This window comes from Camelus dromedarius, chromosome 6 (assembly GCF_036321535.1).
Source record: "Camelus dromedarius isolate mCamDro1 chromosome 6, mCamDro1.pat, whole genome shotgun sequence".
Lineage (NCBI taxonomy): Eukaryota > Metazoa > Chordata > Mammalia > Artiodactyla > Camelidae > Camelus > Camelus dromedarius.
The window spans coordinates 41582485-41600535 of record NC_087441.1 but is presented as its reverse complement, the minus strand read 5'-3'; the positions used below and the strand labels follow the sequence as shown (position 1 = coordinate 41600535).

Here is an 18051-nt window from a genome sequence, read left to right as displayed (position 1 = left end):
CTGCTAATGTAGGGATGTAGTATTATAAATAAATTACAGCAGCAAATACTTAAATCAATGAAAAGTTGTTTTCATTGATACTAACATTTTCCATTAGTTACATTCACTTAAAGCTCCTACTAAAAGCCATGGAAGCACCATGTAGATGCCTGTCATGTGGGTGACATTTTGCTACAGATAATGTACATAAAATGATCCCAAATTAACTTCATCCATTGATCTATATCTTTAACTGGGTAAATGCCGTTAATTCTTTGCTAGCAGAAAAAAGCACTGAAAGCAGCACACCCACTCCTCTGTGCTACCTTGCTGAGCCCCTCCTCCCAGCCCCTATCTTGAGACATTTATTCCCTAAAGCTACTGGCATGGAATCAGAAGAATTTATCAGCCTGTTGGATTTAACCCTCTGTCTTCTATAGATTGGGTAAATTCACTTGCCTTCAGCAAACATTTGTTTACTCATTCCTTTATTTGGCATATATATTGACTACCTACTATTAATGAACTAACAGGCAACTTGTTGTCACCAGTGACACTAATATGACTTAATATGTTCCCTTTCCCATGACTATTTGGATTTTAATAAGGGAACTGCCTTAACTCAAAGTAATGAACATTAGGCATTAACAAATACGCTAGAGGCTACACATTTGGAGAGAAGCCCTCACTAGTTGCCCTCAAGTCCCACCTGGAAGTGTTTACTCCACCTACAAGTAATTCCAGCCTTACTCATCTACCTCAGCACTCAGTGATGTCCCAAGTATGAATCCTTGCTTTAAGAGCTATCTTCCCAGACCATCAGAATATGGGTATATTTAGTTCTGCTAAATTCCAACATAAAAGGTATCTGATACTTGGATATGATAAGGTTGTCTTGATAACAAGACATTCTCAGAGACAAGTTCTGGGACCATGTTTTCTCCATAATACACACAACACCCTTGTGTGAACAATTCTAGGAGCAAGGGGAGAGAGGTGGAAAGCAGGTAAAGTAAGATAATTCCTTCCTTCAGAGGAGTTCATGGTGTTGAGAAAGAGACAGTAACACACAAACAAACATACAAAGTGGCAAATAAAGGAGTGAATGGGGAATGATACTGGGTGCAAACTGGAAATGGAAGTGTCCCACCTCAAGGGTCAAAATGGAAACACTGGTGTTGTATTTGGAGTTACTGCTCTTAATTCCTGTTTCCCAGGAATGTGACAGTAAAGAAACCTTAATGATGCTTATTTTCTTTCATTTCTATCATTTTTACTAGTCAGCCATCCTCCTAGCCTTCCAAACCTTCAGTATTATTGTCTATGTAGAGCAGCTACTTGGGCTCCTAAAGGGTTTCTAACAGTGAAGTCCATGAACCACTTGCCTGAGAATCACCTAGGACATCAGTTGAAAAGTGTGACTTTACTGCTGCTCCACTCCAAACACATGAATCCAAACACCAGCATCTTAATATGCTCTCTAGATGCTTCTAACGAACATCAACACTTACCAACTGCACTAAGAGGAGCACTAGACTACAATCACTAAGCCCTCATTCACTTCATACCTAAAATTTTTTAAGTTTAGTTTTTTGGTTTTTGTTTTTTGGTGGCAAGAGATAATTACGTTTATTTATTTAATTATTTTTTTAAAGGGAGGTACTGGGGATTGAACCCAGAACCTTGGGTGTGCTAAGCTCAAGTGCTCTACCACTTGAGCTATACTCTCCCCCTCATACCTAAAATTAAGAGTTGGATTAGAGCCTCTCAAAGGTAACACCCATCACAAATATGCCATGATTCTAGGTTAAACATTTCTACTGCCCTATGTATTTCCTTTGGATACTTTGTATGGTTCCTCTAGTTTCTTTTCTCAAAATGCCCAATTCTGTAAAGCTTTTATTCCCTTCACTTAGGATTTTTCTTAACTTATGAATATAAAACAAAATGGAGTGATATGTTTTACTTTGGACATTTAGACACCTTATATGTGAGCAATTTAAGGAATAATGGAAGCACAAGACTCTGATGGGAGATTCCTCCTGAGAAATTCATTTGGTTTAAACCCCAAATCATAAAATTTTAAATGTGGAACAGAGGAGGAGTTTATGCTTATGCTCTACTTATTGTTAAATCAGCCCTCTAGGACTTGTACTTTATTTGCTCTTTATCTAAAATATGGATCCTAAGCACATAATTCATCAATAAGAGATGTTCCTAAAACCAGTATTTTAAAATCTAAACAGAATTAGCTCTGGTAAGCTACAAACCTGCACGCTCTACCTGACAGGATATCCAATTTAAACAATTAAATGTTTTTTGAAAAAGTGTTTATTAATTGAGCCATAGCATTACAGTGGAGTCCCTTTCGACTTCCTCTTGTCAAACCTATTGAGGATGCAATGCAGAGCTATTTGGCAGATGGCCACGCTGTAAAGCAGCGGGAATATCTGGCAGATTTATATTATGAGTTGCCAGTTGCCAGAATTTTGCCATTTGGATTACTAGCATGTTTTTTTCTTTTTTTTTTTTTTTTTGTCTTTTATATAAAAATGTTTTATTCATTATCAGAATTATAACTCACAAATATAATTGACTTCATATTAATATCAATAATTAAATTGAAACATGACTTCACAAAATGGTTTACAAAGCACATGGAATTCTTTCAGGAGAATTTTCTCAAGGTCACATCAGGTGATCTCTACTGGGAAGGTGACTGGTATTGACCAACAAATATTAATTGTAAATATCCATGTTCTATGCATAAACCCCATTTAACTCCAAAACATGTAAATTATACTTTACATAAATGAAGATCATATAATATATACGTACAAAGTTTCTTATTTTTCCTTTAAAGAAATTCAAGTGTAAGTGGGTTTGACCCTTTCCATCAATAAACTGTGTCTTGACTGAGTATGACCGTATGTTGAGTGTCCAGACTGATTTCTTAGGCCCCTTGCATCATACTTTAAAAAAATAATAATAACAAAATAAAAACAAAACTGTGCCATGAAACCCTGGCAGAAAGGCCTCAGCCATGGGCCCCATGTTTTAAAAAACTCTGCATATCACAGACAGAAAAACAAATGCACTAAAGGAAACACGGGTGTCTCTGCTACTTAGGAGGCAGAGTTCAGCTCTAACACCTGAGCTACACCTGAAACTCTATACAACTGTTTTTCTGACTGGCATCATTCAAGCCCCAGCAAAACACTTCATCATATCTTTTGCTCTATACCCTCAAAACAAAAGGCCACAGTGCTCAAAAGTCTGTGAGTTGTGTCACTGCCAACACTGGAGACAGACACTGCAAAGTGCAGAGATTTGGGAGAAAAACACATTAAGTAAGAAAAACGACAAAACAATTAACGTACCAACTCTTTCCTCTCAAATAGTATGAATGCAATACATTTTTGCATAATGAAATGTGATTTCCCAGTAATGCTGAGAGCATTGATTTTTATGCTTCTCTTTGTGTCCCAACTTGTGATTCCAAAGGTAAGCAAGATTACCTTCGTATACGCAAAAGTTGCATGTGGCAACTAATGAACACTTTGCAGTATTAAACAATTCCTATTACTCTTAAATTTGTATATAGACATGTGGTCAAGTAAGACGCCTAAGGCATGACACTGACTATTTACACTGACAACTAGATGGATACTGAATGCTAGAATAATATTTTAACCAAAAAAAAAAAAAATTAACAAGTTTCGATTAATTTTTTAAAATAAATTCTAAAAAATAAAAATTTAAAATATTTCAATAATTTTATTAAAACATTTAGTACATGTAAATTAAAATTTGCATTTGCCTTTAATCTTAGTAAATAGATTTAATATTTTAGAAAAAAATATGCTTTCTTGAAAATCTATCTTAATTACATGTGGTGGCCTTTTTCTCTAGTCTTTTTCATGGCAATATAACACAGAAGGCATTAGGTCCATAAGAATGGAGACCTTAAGTTCAGATTGGAAAAAAAGTCAAAGGAAAACATCAACAAGCTTTGTCACCATAGAAGGGCATTCTTACAAAGACATCCCACCACTTCCTTAAAAATGATTGCATTTACACAGACTTAATCCAACAGCAATTCCCAACAGACAGAAATTGATACAGGCACAAAAACTTGAATTGGGTAACTGTAAATAAAAGCTATTCCTTTCAGAAGTTAAGAATAAGTTCTGATTAAAAACAGAGATCTCTTAAAGCCATGTTTTAATATTAAATCACAAAAATATCTATAGGCTATTTAAAAACAAGGGATGGGATTATTTAACTATATGAAAGAACACATACATACAAAGGACTTGTATAGTCGATTATTTGAAAGTAGCCTGCTATGATTATTCACTCAATGCAACAAATTATTCTTTTCTTCAGAGATTTTAAAATCCTACATCAAAGTTAATGTAGTATTTCTGGAATTTGCTTTGTATATCACTTCAGGTCGTTATGAAAAGTAAAAGTTTTAAAAGATATTCTCTTCACCTGTTACAATCCAATTTTGCTCTGGCCTCCACTATTTCAAAACATCTTATGACTATATCTGATGTGAGCTGAAGGTTGGTTGTTGGTTTTTTTTTTTTCTTTTTGCTAACTCTTCCTTTTCTCTAATTCTCAGCATGAATCTGTGACAGCTGGTTGCCAGAAAGCACTCTATCATTTTGCTAATAATCAGATTTTACTGTTGTTGAGGAAAAAAAATAGGAAATGATGTGGACTGAAAAAGGATTTCATCTTAAACATTTTGGGAAAAAAAGAAAACTTCAAATGACGTTTTGAGAGAGCTGGAAACATAACGCCATGTGTCCATCTTAGAAATTTTACTAAGTGTTACATTGTTGAATGGAGATTCTTGATGTGCTTTGTAGTCAACAGATAAAGAAAGGTCTAGGAGTTCTTTAGCGTTATTATCATTATCATTATTATTTTAGAAGTCCTCTTCAAATGAGAGCAGATAATTTCTATAAATCAAGTACATTTTTCAAAACTTATTCATACTTATGTGAATTTTCATGCCATAATTTATTCTTAAATTTTCTTTGAAAGTTGGTAATTACTGTAATGTAGCACAGTTCATTCATGTGACCACTGAAGTTGAGCTTTATGATGCATTCAAATGTGAAGAAAGATCTTTGAGAAAGGTAAGCAAAAACTTTTTTTTTTACTTCACAGTATCAGATTCTCTTCAAATACTCTGAGATTTTCTTAAATTTTAATGATTTTTTTTTCTGTATGTATACTTGTCTGGGGTTTACCATCTCAGTGTTCTTTCTGTAATAAACACTATTGAAAATCAGTATGAAGGTAGAATGATAAAGATATTTTATAGAACAAGATAACTTACAGACATTTGCATAATGCTGAGAAGCTATACTCCTCTGGAAGAATCAGAATGATACTATGTTAGGATAAGTTCTCTATTTGCATTGATTTATTTGTTTATCTTCAAAGACATGAGCTATCCTCATAGCTTTCTGTTTAAGTTCATTGTGCTGCATTTGCAATCAACAAACTATTTTTTAAGCTATTGATTTGCAGACTTTGTAGACTTCTACTTTTATTTCATTTCTTTTCATTTCAGAGGCTCTTGGTTGTATTTTTTTTTATTGAACTGAACATACTTAATATGGACATCACTTAGCCTGCGAACTACCTAAACTAAAGGGACATATTTATGTTAGTTCAAAGTTATAGGCTCACCCATATACATTAGAAGATACTACTGTTCATGACGGAATCATTTCGTCTCTGGCTTTTATTATACATTAGCCTCCAAAAATGAGTAACACGTTAGAAAACAGGGCCTTACCATCATTGAAAAGTCCACAAACAATAAATGTTGGAGAGGGTGTGGAGAAAAGGGAACCCTCCTGCCCTATTTGTGGGAATGCAGTGTGGTGCAGCCATTATGGAAAACAGTCTGGAGATTCCTCAAAAAACTAAAAATTGACTTACAATATGATCCAGCAACCCTACTCCTGGGCATCTATCTGGAGGGAACTCTAATTCAAAAAGATACAAGCACCCCAATGTTCATAGCAGCACTATTTACAATAGCCAAGACATGGAAACAACTTAAATGTCTATCGACAGATGACTAGATAAAGAAGCTGTGGTATATTTATACAATGGAATACTACTCAGCCATAAAAAATAAAATAATGCCATTTGCAGCAACGTGGATGGACCTGAAGATTGTCATACTAAGTGAAGTTAAGCCAGAAAGACAAAGAAAAATACCATATGATATCACTTATATGTGGAATCTAAAAAAGAAAGAAGACACTAATAAATTCATCTACAAAACAGAAACAGAATCACAGATATAGTAAACAATCTTATGGTTACTGGGAGGAAAGTGGGTGGAAAGGGATAAATTGAGACTTTGAGATTTGCAAATATTAACTACTATATATAAAAATAGATTAAGAAATTTCTTCTGTATAGAATGGGGAACTATATTCAATATCTTGTAGTAACCTATAATGAAAAAGAATATGAAAATGAATATATGCATGTATATGTATGACTGAAACATTATGCTGTACATCAGAAACTGACACATTGTAACTGAGTATACTTTAATAACAAGAAAAACAGGGCCTTAAATTCCTGCATTTTGCACCAACATGTATAACTTTTATAAACCAATGGTTCTATAGAAAGACCCTCATCTGGTTTGCCTTCAGTGGAAATGCAGCGTGGAGGGACTCCTATCCCATAGACCTGAACCACATCAAAAAATTAGGGAAAATGTACTGTTAAAGAGCTTGACATATCTCCACTTAAAAACAGCATGGCTAAGGCCCCAGGGAACTGCTGTTGACAAACTGCAAAGTTCCTCTGGCCTCCTTTCCCTTTGAGCAAGCTTTGAAGTTACTAACCACTCAGACCAGGGTCCACTCCCACCAGGCTCAGAACTTACCGGAAGGCACTTCTGCACCGGTTCGGAGCAAACCCTGACCACCAGGCACAGTGGTCACTGCCGGGAAATTGCCTGTCCCTATGAAGTTCCTGTGTACTTCTACTGCTCTTTAAATGCTTTATCAAAAACTAAAGACCATTTCCCCATAAAACAAGAGTGTGTAGTGACTTTATAGCTAAAAATGTTAATCTGCAGAACAACAGGAGCTGTTACGTGGAAACCTGCTGTTTGAAATGTAGTCCCCAGACTGACAACATCAGCATCACTGAGGAGTAGTTAGAAACACGAAATCTCTGGCCCCACCCTAAATCTGATGAATCAGTCTGAATTTTAACAACAGCCTGAGGTGATGCATATGCACATTAAAGTTAGAGAATCACGGGTCCAGAGTAGTTCTCAAATGATGGGTGGTAACATGAACAGTTTTTTATTAGTGATTTATTTGTACGTAACTACTGTAAAATACAAATAAAAATAAATTATTAGAATAATAAAATGAAAGAAATAAAGGCATATGAACTACAATTTTGAATTTTCTGTTATTAGAGTCACACAAAAAAAAAATTCCATCAAATTTTAACGTGTTTGTTGGTAACTTTGCAGACGCGCAATTTCAAGATCATCACCCACTTTATTGAAAATTGTTGTTTCATGAAATCTATGATAATCTATAGAAGCTCTATTTTTTTTCAAGCTTCTATATTATTTTTGTTTTTCCATATTATCAGCCCATGAAAAACAGGTTGCATGGCTTCCTCCCATGCATGCAAGTATTAAGAGCATTCGAAAAACAAAAACAGAGAAAAGAAATTCCAGTAGGTCAATTCCCATCTTTAAACATTCGGGATCAAACTGTTTCATATCTTGCAGATGCACAAAGAATGTATTTCATAGTTTAAACCCTCTTGATAGAATTTCCTCCCTTTCATCCGCTCACTTCAGGGTGCAATAACAGTAGTTTATAATCAGTTTCCATATTATCTCATAATAAAGAATTTCCTCCCTTTCATCCGCTCACTTCAGGGTGCAATAACAGTAGTTTATAATCAGTTTCCATATTATCTCATAATAAAGAGAATAATCTCTAATTTAATGCATTAGATTTTACATAATTCACAATTTTTACTACATTGTTAGGCTACTGCTTAGTGCATATGTCTTTTTATTTTAATAGCAAGATTTCCTTGATGAAGGGAGCAGTGCATCCTAACCCAAGCTCCTAATCTAGACAGCTACTCCAGAATGTTTTTCCATCACAACTGACACATCATCATAGCAACAGTCCTCCATAAAACTTCAGCACCAAACCAGATTTGTTGGAATGTAATCTGTCATAGTTTCCTTACTTCTATACAGTTCAGAGCTAGCATTCATTGTCATTAATGAAGATCAGAAAGAAAAAAATTCTTCCTTCACATCACTATCCTGTTCAGATTGCACAGATACTAAAGGAATTGCTATGTTAATAATATGTCCATTTGCCAAGTGCAATAAAAAAAATACCCTGCTAGATTTGTTTATTCTATGCATAGGACTTCCATAGAATTAACCAGTTCCTGAAAACATCAAACTCTGATGTTACTGGAGACTGATGCATCATCTCACTTCTCTGCAGATTTTCCCAGTATTTCTAAAAGAGCTTCTTTGATTCAGCCTTTCACTAGTGCTTCCACAGGTGTGTATGATTTCTTATTCTAATCAATCCAAAATGCTACATTTCAGAAAGACCAAAAATTATTAATAAGTAGGTATGAAATATTAAACATCTGCTTCTGTCAGCTTTTTAATTTAATAGACTTTCTTCTAGTATCCTTTCGGCTTTAAACATATGGTTTACGATTATATGTAAATGACCCTTAACTTTGGACAGATTCTTTACTTCATTAGCCAGTAAGTATTAGCTAATAACCAACTGTGATTTCAGCATTCCACCATCAGTTATGGTTACGGAGTGGAACTCAACTGGAGGAATAACAAATCATAATTCCAAAAAACAGCAGTAGAAACTCTTTTGGTTTTATTTCTTTGAAATCATTGTCATCATTAGCATCATCATTTCATTTATCTCTATAGCCCTATTCAGAGAAATGCTTCTTTTTTTAACCAAAAGTAATCCAGTGAAGCTTATTTTACCGTATATTAACTAGAAATGCAAATAATAATTTATTTTGCCTATTATTAAATTATAAATTTAATTTGATTATAATGATTGAAAATGACAAGTTTTAAGAATAAACACATGCTTATGTTTTCTCAAATTTCTACATATTTGGGGATTACAATTGACTAACCTGAAAATGCTGACATGTATACTTACTAATGCATGATTATTATGTACCTCATGCCACATATGACTCACCGTATCAGTCTGACAGCAGTCAAACTGGTCTATACCCTGTTCAATGAGACAAGTCATGACTTCAAATATTGCAGCAATATCAAGTTGCAATAAAAGCTCCTAAATGCTCACTCATAATTTCTGTACATATTTCACTGCAGAGCATCAGACACTATTTATGGTCTGGTACCAGCTGGTGGACCACATTTTAACAAGCTCTGATAGTGTCTAGCTTTCAGTTCTATTGGGTTTATTTCACCATGGATATATTGAGCCCTGTGCCATGCTATGTGGTAGAGCTGATTGAAGCACACACCTATATGGGAGATGCTAAAAGTCTACTTAAGGAGACAGACAAGGAAATGGATGGTATTTATATATATATAATAGCACAGAATTACTTAGAGTACTCAGAGATGCAAGTAAGTTCAAATATGGGATCAGGGGAATTTTCTTATAGAAAACAATGCCTGAACCATACACAAAGATGAATGAGTAGCAATAAAATATGGGAAATTTGTAGGAGAATTTCTAAAGGAATAGCATCATATAAGTGTGTGCTGGAGGAAGCAGCTGAAGGGAGTAAGGACAGAATGAATACTTTGGTGCTTCTGAAGGGTGAAGTGCAAGGCAGGACAGGAGAGAAGGTGGGACTGGAGAGAAAGAACGTCTACTTTATGGAATACAGGCATTGGACCCATGATATCCACTTGGAGGGAAAGAAATGTGGTCCTTTTGTGTGCTTCGCTTCTTTTATGAACATTTGGGAATCAGACGCAAAACCACGTCGTTTTGTTGATAAGCAGTCTATTATGGAACTCTCAGCTGTTGTACATCAGCCTTTTCTTAATGGTCTATTAAAAATTACTGTTATTCCTGTCATTCCATATACGTTTATAACTATGTATAATTAGTCTTTAACTTCTCCAGAACTCAGCATCCAGTTAGATGTTATTCCAGAATGTTGCTGCCCTTCCTCAAACTAGGTCTTTGTCTTTGATATATTGTTACATGCATCAGACCAAGCAGATGAAAAGAACAGGTTACACTGACTTCAGACAATTTTATTGCCTGTAGACAGATAGGATTTTCTGAAAAATATGGTGGGAAGATGCAAGTTACTAGAAGAAGAAACGTTGGTTCTTTTCTATCATTTTCTTTTATATATGCTCTTCTTAACTTCATCCCTCATTATGATAAATAATTAAAATCACAGTGTTGTTAGGTTGAATTCCCATTCTAACTTCCTTTCATGTGCACCTTAAATAGCTGCCTGTTTCTTGTGTTCTAACTCTTTCAAAATTCACTTTGTCCATGAATCCACCCACTCACTGTAAAAATAATTTGATCACTCTGAAGTGCTATTGATTTGTTTTTAACTTTATGTCCTTTTTCATTCTATCAGGATAGGAAGTGAGATATTACCCTTTCCAATTAATTAATGTGTTTATCTGTGAAGTTAGATTACTTAAAGGCACAAACTTACATTTTGCCACAATATATTCTTCGATACTGTGTCACAAAACAGATGATTTCAAAATGGAACTTACTTTTTCATAGAAATAAATTAAAATCAGAAAATATTATTTTTTGATTTCTTCCATTTGTTTAGATATCTATTTTGTTGTTGTTGTTGTTGTTGTTGTTGTTGTTGTTGTTTTTAACCAGCCCAGCTACTCAGAATAAAAGAAAGCAAAAATAAATGTATCTTCCATTTTGTGGATTGACTTCGGACACATAAAATTTTAGAAGCAACTTTTATGATCATTTAAGCTCCTAGGACAATGTTCTTCACTGAATAAAACTGGTGTGAAGGCCCACTATAAAAAAGAAATTAGCACATAAAAATACAATTGTCATGACTCCCATATAGACTCACTGTAATTTATGTTACCTAAACATTTAAGAATAATTAGCATGTTTTCTGATTTAGAATGTGGGACAGTTTTTTGACTTGATTTGGGTGTTCCTGCCATTGAGTTCATTGTCCAGGAAAGTTTGAACTACAGTCTTCTTTTTCCTTACATGAATATCCTTATCAAAAAAAGAGATTTTCAAAATTATTCCATGGACTGTAGAGCATTTTCAAGGTCCTGAAAGAAGTAGTTAGTGTGTTTATTGTTGGTCCACTTGATATTTCTTAAAATGAAAAGCAGATCTTTAAAGAAAGGACAAACTCAATACTTTCCCTCATTTTCTTTCACTAACTCAGGTAAAGTTTCTCACCTCAAGTTTTTTGATGTCTGCTTCATGACCATCTGAAGTAAGCACTAGTATCCTCTTCATTCATCATGGCTGTAGGGCCATTTTGAGACTTAGTTGATAGTTGTCACCAGCCTCAACACTTCATTATAAAAATGAAAGCTATACAAGCAAGCATCCAGTAACTGCTCTGTCTTTTCAAAAGAAACCTCTGAATTGCACCCAAAGACTTGAGAAGGCTGGACTAAGAGGTACTCATTTGTGAGTATTTACCTGGGGGAACAAGGCGATGCCAAATAGCAAATAAAAGGCATTGTGACTTGTGGTGTGAATGTTAATTGGTCAGAAAGCAATGAGAGATGTGGTGAAGTTCAAAGTCATAGGAAATGACTAATCATAAGTAGCCATCCAGCAAAGTCCCGAAAATCACAGGCTTCAAGTTCACTATCCTTTGTCTCCCCTGCTTCTACAGAACTGCTTCAGACTCTCCAGCACAAGAGTAGAGCAAATTGTTTAAGAGCCAACAATTACTCAAGTTGTTTCCAAATTGTTTCAATTCTTATGCAACAGCTAACCATGGCTGTTGATCATTATTTAATTATGAAAACAATTCAAAATTCTTCAGAAGGATATCAATGTTTTGTATCAACATATATAATTATTTGACTCTGTATCCTCTGGGATTCTCCCATTTCTCCTACATTACAGTTATTTTGTAATTGTGATTTCTCCACGGGACCCTGGATATTTCAAGGTGGAGATCATGGCATGTCGTAATGCCTCTACTCTCAGCATCTCCACCAGTGCCTACATAAATAAGGTGCTCAAAAAAGGCTTTCTTTTAAATCCCATTCTTTTCTGCAGATATGATCTTTTTCTATTCCATAGCTGCGTACTCCCTTCTTTATTTTATTTTTTGGTGTTATTTCCTCCTCCACCCAGAAGGTTGCATTGATGAAAGTTAAAAATAAGAAAACTCTACCTGCTTTGTGTTTGCAAATAATCTCATGGATGGAGTTCACATCTTTGATCTGTTTCTTTTCTTTGTTCACATCTGTTGCCCATTTTAATAGAAATTCTCTTTTAGGGCTTGAACTGCAACTTTGATTCACCACCATGCTTTTGTCTTCTGGTTCTCAGCATGCGGCAGCAGGCACTAGGGATTTTCACGGGAGGAAAAGAGAGAGAATAAACTGCAAGTGACCCTCGAAAGAATGGATTTAATATTTTGACTATACTTCCTTTTGCTAGAAGGATATTCTGAGAGTCAGACCCTCAGAACTGTGTTGAAGGACTGCATGGCACTTCATTCCTACTCAAGAAAAGGCCGTGTTTAAGCCAGAGATTAAATGCCTTTTAAAAACAGAAGGAAAAAAAAAAAAGGAAGAAACCCTCTAGATTAAGATATTACTAATGATGGATTACAAAGTGATTGTCAAAATTAGCAATTCACACTCAAGTGTGACATCAGTATTATACCCAATTGTATGTGTGGGGTGTATTTGTGTTTGCGTGTGTGTAAAAACATGAATTATGAAAGGAGAGAAATCAGTCAGTCAGACATTAAGCAAAACAATTTATTTGTGATTTCACAGATAAATCAGCCGCCTAACCAGCTTAAACTTGTACTCTCCAAATAATTGCTAAAGCATTACATAAATCTATCTTTTGAAGAGAATCTCAATGTGTACTTGCAAAAGTTATTTGGGTGTAGTCCTCCCAGCCCCCAGTGATGTTGTTTACTCAGAAGATTCTCTATTGGTTGGATTTCTACCAGGACCCTGGTGTTTTAACAGAATATATACTTATATAATTCTCTTTGGTAATGTGCCCTTATTAATTTATTTTCCAAAACAAGAAATGGCCCCAGAAGCCTTCATGAATCTCTGAGATTTTCTTTCTCATTCATCAGAGAAATAACTCATTCGAATTACATTCCAGTCCCTTCAGTACCAAGAGACTGTTCTAGCAATGTAGTGTTTGTGAGAAATGGAACAGGGAGGGAAGAAAAGGAGATTTGTAGGTAAGTTGAAGAGGCTGTTTCAGGATTATTTTCCTTCGGAAGTTTCATGTTTGAGGTTTTTGTCTAGAGAAATCTAGGGGAAGAAGGACCATCAGCTGTTTTGTTCTCTCTGAACTGCCCATTGTGTTTTAAAGACTCCCTAGTGAGCTAAACAGCCTTATGTGCCTAAAGCCAAGTGGAATGGGAAGGGACCTCATTACCACTCAGTGGAGCAAACAGAGAAGTCAAATCTCCCTCAGTTTTTCCACTACTTCCCTTGACCCTTTGTCCTCCTGGACAAGAACAAGCTGACCCTTTATTAGAACACTTTGTTGGGTCTAGTAGTTACTAGTTCAAAACAGAAAGTTCTGTGTGTAAAGGTAAATTGTTCCAGATTTTCATCTCAAAAGAGGATTGTGAAAAATGTGAGTAAATATAAATATTCCAGCTTCAGACTTATGCATAGGGTTGGGTAAAACATGTCATGAGTGTGAACTTTTTTAAGGCTCATTGTCCTACGAACATGTTAATATGACATAAATAAAAGTTGGTGTAAATAAAAATTCCTCTTGCCTTGGCCAGCTGTCTCACAAATGAGTGCCATCGTTCATCGAACCATGAGACACGTGAATTAAGAAGAACTCATCTCCACTGTTAGAAAAGCTACTCAAAACACAACTCTATTTTAAAAGTATACATAATAAGTCATATTATTGTAGGAAATCCATTACAAAAAAGTTAAAGCATCAGTTTAGATATAACGTCCCTTTTTTTAAACTTTCTATCAGCCTAGAAATCGCCTAAACGCACATAATTGCACCCAGTAAGTTGTGAACCTTACTATATCCAATTTAGTAATAATAACATGCAGTGCATGTGTTTAGGTTTAAGTGGAGCAATGGTATGTTTCTTCCAGCTGGTATGTATGAATACTTCAAAGTACGTGGCTCTTGACTGATGAAGATTCCACATCTTATTGATTTGGTTTCTAGAAAACCAGGGGATTTATTCTTTTCTATGAGCCAGTGGCATTTGAGAAACACATGTGTAGAAGACTCGCAAAATTTATATACACATGCACATGGGGGCATTTTTATTGACCTCAAATGAAGAAGTAGAATCTCCAGGTTGTTTTTCTTTCCCCGCTGTGGAATAAGTCATATTATAATTCTTTCATTTGCTGCCTATAACATGGTAGACAACCAAAATACGTTCTGTTAGTTTTTAAAACCAGATGGAAAATTGTGCTAGCTAGATAATACAGTGTCTTCTAGGGACACAAAAGAAGGCTAGCAAAATACTTCCCTCTATTTTCTTTTTGAAATATTTTAGAAAAGAGAGGAAATTATCTTTGAAGGATTACGATTATTATGTTTTTCTTTCTTCCTTTCTTTCTTTTCTTTTTGCAAAGGAGAAAAAAAAGCTTGTCTAAGACAGGACTGTATGCTTCTAAATGCTGGCTGCTGAAGGCCCGTAGTGAGGTCTAAGCAGAGTTCAAGACTGAAATAAATGTCTAAATGTAAGACAAGCAGAGTTTCTTTCACCACTGCAACGTGCCACGTATTAACCTGAATGTTGGAGTTCTTTTCTGCATTTTGGGTTTCTGTTTTTATAAAAATAAAAACCCTCACTGTAATGACAGGAGTAAATTCTGAACCCGCTAATGTGTGTTTCAGGGTCAGCACAGATTAGACTCATCAGCCTTGTTTCCTTCATTGTGTGTGTGTGTGTCCACACTCGCTACCCTAAACCTGCCGACATTTTTTTTAAATCTTTCAACATACACAGTAGAAATCTCATCATCAAACAATTTACTACTTGTTTTTAGAAGGTACTATTTTACAAGGCAAGATAGATTCTCGGCTAAGAAGGCAAGGGTTACCCTGTCAGAGGTCAGGCCAGTCGAGTCAGCAATATCGTTTGGCATCTTGAACTTTTGAGTCTGCATTTTGACTCATAGGATCTTAGTAGACATACGTATTCTTCTTTCCAGTGGATCAGTATCCACTTTTGCTGCAAATCATTTTGGTATCTGTAGCATCAATGACAACAGTAGCTAACGTTCACTGAGAGCTAACAGTGTACCAGATGCTCTTCTGTATTTTCTACGAATTTATTTATCTACTGTTTGAGTTAGGTACCCTCATCATACCCATGAGGAAAATGAGGCACAAATGCCTTACTTAAATAGCTTACTTAAAATCACCAAGCAGGGAAGTGGCTAAGTCAGAATTCTAATCTAGACAGCCTGGCTTCAGAGCCATAACACTTAACTATGACCCTATGGACATGGATGGATCCACTGATCTTATTATTATCCCATCACTCAGGGGTTCCTGGCCTTGTCAAATGACAGAAGAGCCTTTTGAAGCTATCCTAGCGCAATGGTTAATGGACAATTCCTATTAGGAGGATGCTATTTATATTGACCCAGTGGCCTATAGGGTGTTGTTTCTCACATGGGCCAAATATAGGGATCTAGAAATCAAGGATTAGAGGTGTGGGTGGCACTTTCCGCACTTGGAAAAGTGGCTTCAGAAAAAAAAAATTGACTAACAATGCCAAGATAATAGGCCCTGATAGATTAGAGCTGAGCTGTCTAATATGGTAACTAGTAGCCACATATAGCTATTTAAATTCATTTTCATTAAAATTAAATCAAATTAAAAATTTAGATCTCCAGACACATGATCCACATTTCAAGTGCTCAGTGACCACATGTGGCTTAGTGGCTACTTCTGGGACAGTGAAGACATACTTTCATCATCATGGAAACCTCTGTTAGACAGCACTAGTTTATGATCTAAAAGTTAAAAAAAAAACAAAAACATAAATTCTGACCACAATGGCTGACACAAGTGGACTAGAGGTGGCTGTGTTAGGGGCAACTTCCTAATCAGACCCCAGCTGTAGCTAGGCCTGACCTGCTCCCTACGGACTAACCTCACAGGTCACTGTCTGTTATCTAAGCCTGACTCTGAGAGCCACCTAATTTCCTCCTAACAAATCTCTTTCCTGTTTATGTTAGCCACAGTTGTTCTCTGTCAGTTGCAACAGAAACCTTTCCTGATAGAAGGTCCTTTACGTAGCATTTCCTAAAACTAAAAAAGCCATACTTGGGGAAATTACTGATGTTGGATTGTTCCATATTAACATAATTGTCCTTGAATCACACAGATAATTACCTCGCAAAAAGCAAGTTTGAGGATAGAATGATGTAGACCTGAGAGTGACGTGAAGGGGAAATTTTCTGTTTTCTCCTGGCCTAGTGCTTTGGGAACCCAAAGACACTTTGTTTAGTGGAAATGAACTGATCTTGCCTGGAAGAAGAAAGGCAGAGCTGTATAGGGTGTGCTCTGGAAGAGACCCATGGCTGGCAGGCTTCAAGGGCAACCATATCTAATGGCAAATCATCTCAAATCTTTGATAAATCTTGATGAAAATTACAGCCTGTGCTATAGAGAACTACAGAAAGATTTTGTTCCACACTTAGGACAGATGACCAAAGCAGGAATGGTAGCTCCAAAGTGGCGACCATCAGTAACAGCCAGCCGGGCCTGGCAGAGTGGCCACCTTATATGGACCATCTGAATTCCAGCCAGTAACATGGCAAATTGGTCAGAGGGCCAGAGCAAAGAACTGGGCTGGAACCATATGAGAGCATATGTGAAAACACACCATTATGTGTGTGTGGGGTGGGGGGAAGGTAATGAAAAATACCTAAGTGCTCTAAAAAGACTCAAATTCTTTTCTATGTCCATGAATCTATTTCTGGTTTGTAAATAAAATGTGTATTTTTAAAAATTCCACATATGATATCATATGAGATTTATATTTCTCTGTCTCACTTCACTTAATATGATAATCTCTAGGTCCATGCATGTTGCTGCAAATGGCATTATTTTATTCTTTTTATGCCTGAGTAATATTCCATTATATATATATGTATATATATATATATACATACACCCCCCCCCCCCACAATTTCTTTATCGTCATCTGTCGATGGACATTTAGGTTGTTTCCATGTCTTGGCTATTGTAAATAGTGCTGCTACGAATACTGGGGTGTATGTGTCTTTTTGAATTAAAGTTTTCTCTGGATATACACCCAGGAGTGGGATAGCTGGTCATATGTCAGTTCTATTTTTAGTTTTTTAAGGAACCTCCATGCTGTCCTCCATGGTAGCTGCACCAACAGTATAAAAGGGTCTTTTTTCTTCACACCCTCCCCAGCATTTGCTATTTGTAGACTTTTTAATGATGGCCATTCTGATTGGTGTGAGGTGATATCTCATTGTAGTTTTGATTTGCATTTCTCCAATAATTAGCGATACTGAGCATCTTTTCAAACTATGGTTACCAAAGGGGAAGTGGGGGAGGGATAAATTAGGAGTTTAGGATTAACAGATACACATTACTATATATAAAATAAACAAGGATCTACTGTATAGCACAGGAAACTATATTCAATTTCTTGTTAAGCTATAATGGAAGAGAATCTGAAAATATATGTGTGTGTGTGTATATATATGTGTGTGTGTGTGTATACACACACACACACATATGTACATGTATAATTGAATCACTTTGC

General features: G+C 35.7%; 1 long non-coding RNA gene across 1 annotated transcript in view; it reads right to left on the bottom strand.

Moving 5' to 3' along the window:
- Positions 1-18051, bottom strand: part of LOC116154382 (uncharacterized) — an 873015-nt gene that overhangs the window by 499861 nt on the left and 355103 nt on the right. The window contains exon 7 of the long non-coding RNA XR_004138267.2: positions 12439-12612. This is a non-coding gene — a long non-coding RNA (uncharacterized LOC116154382). The remainder of the gene's footprint in view (positions 1-12438; positions 12613-18051) is intronic.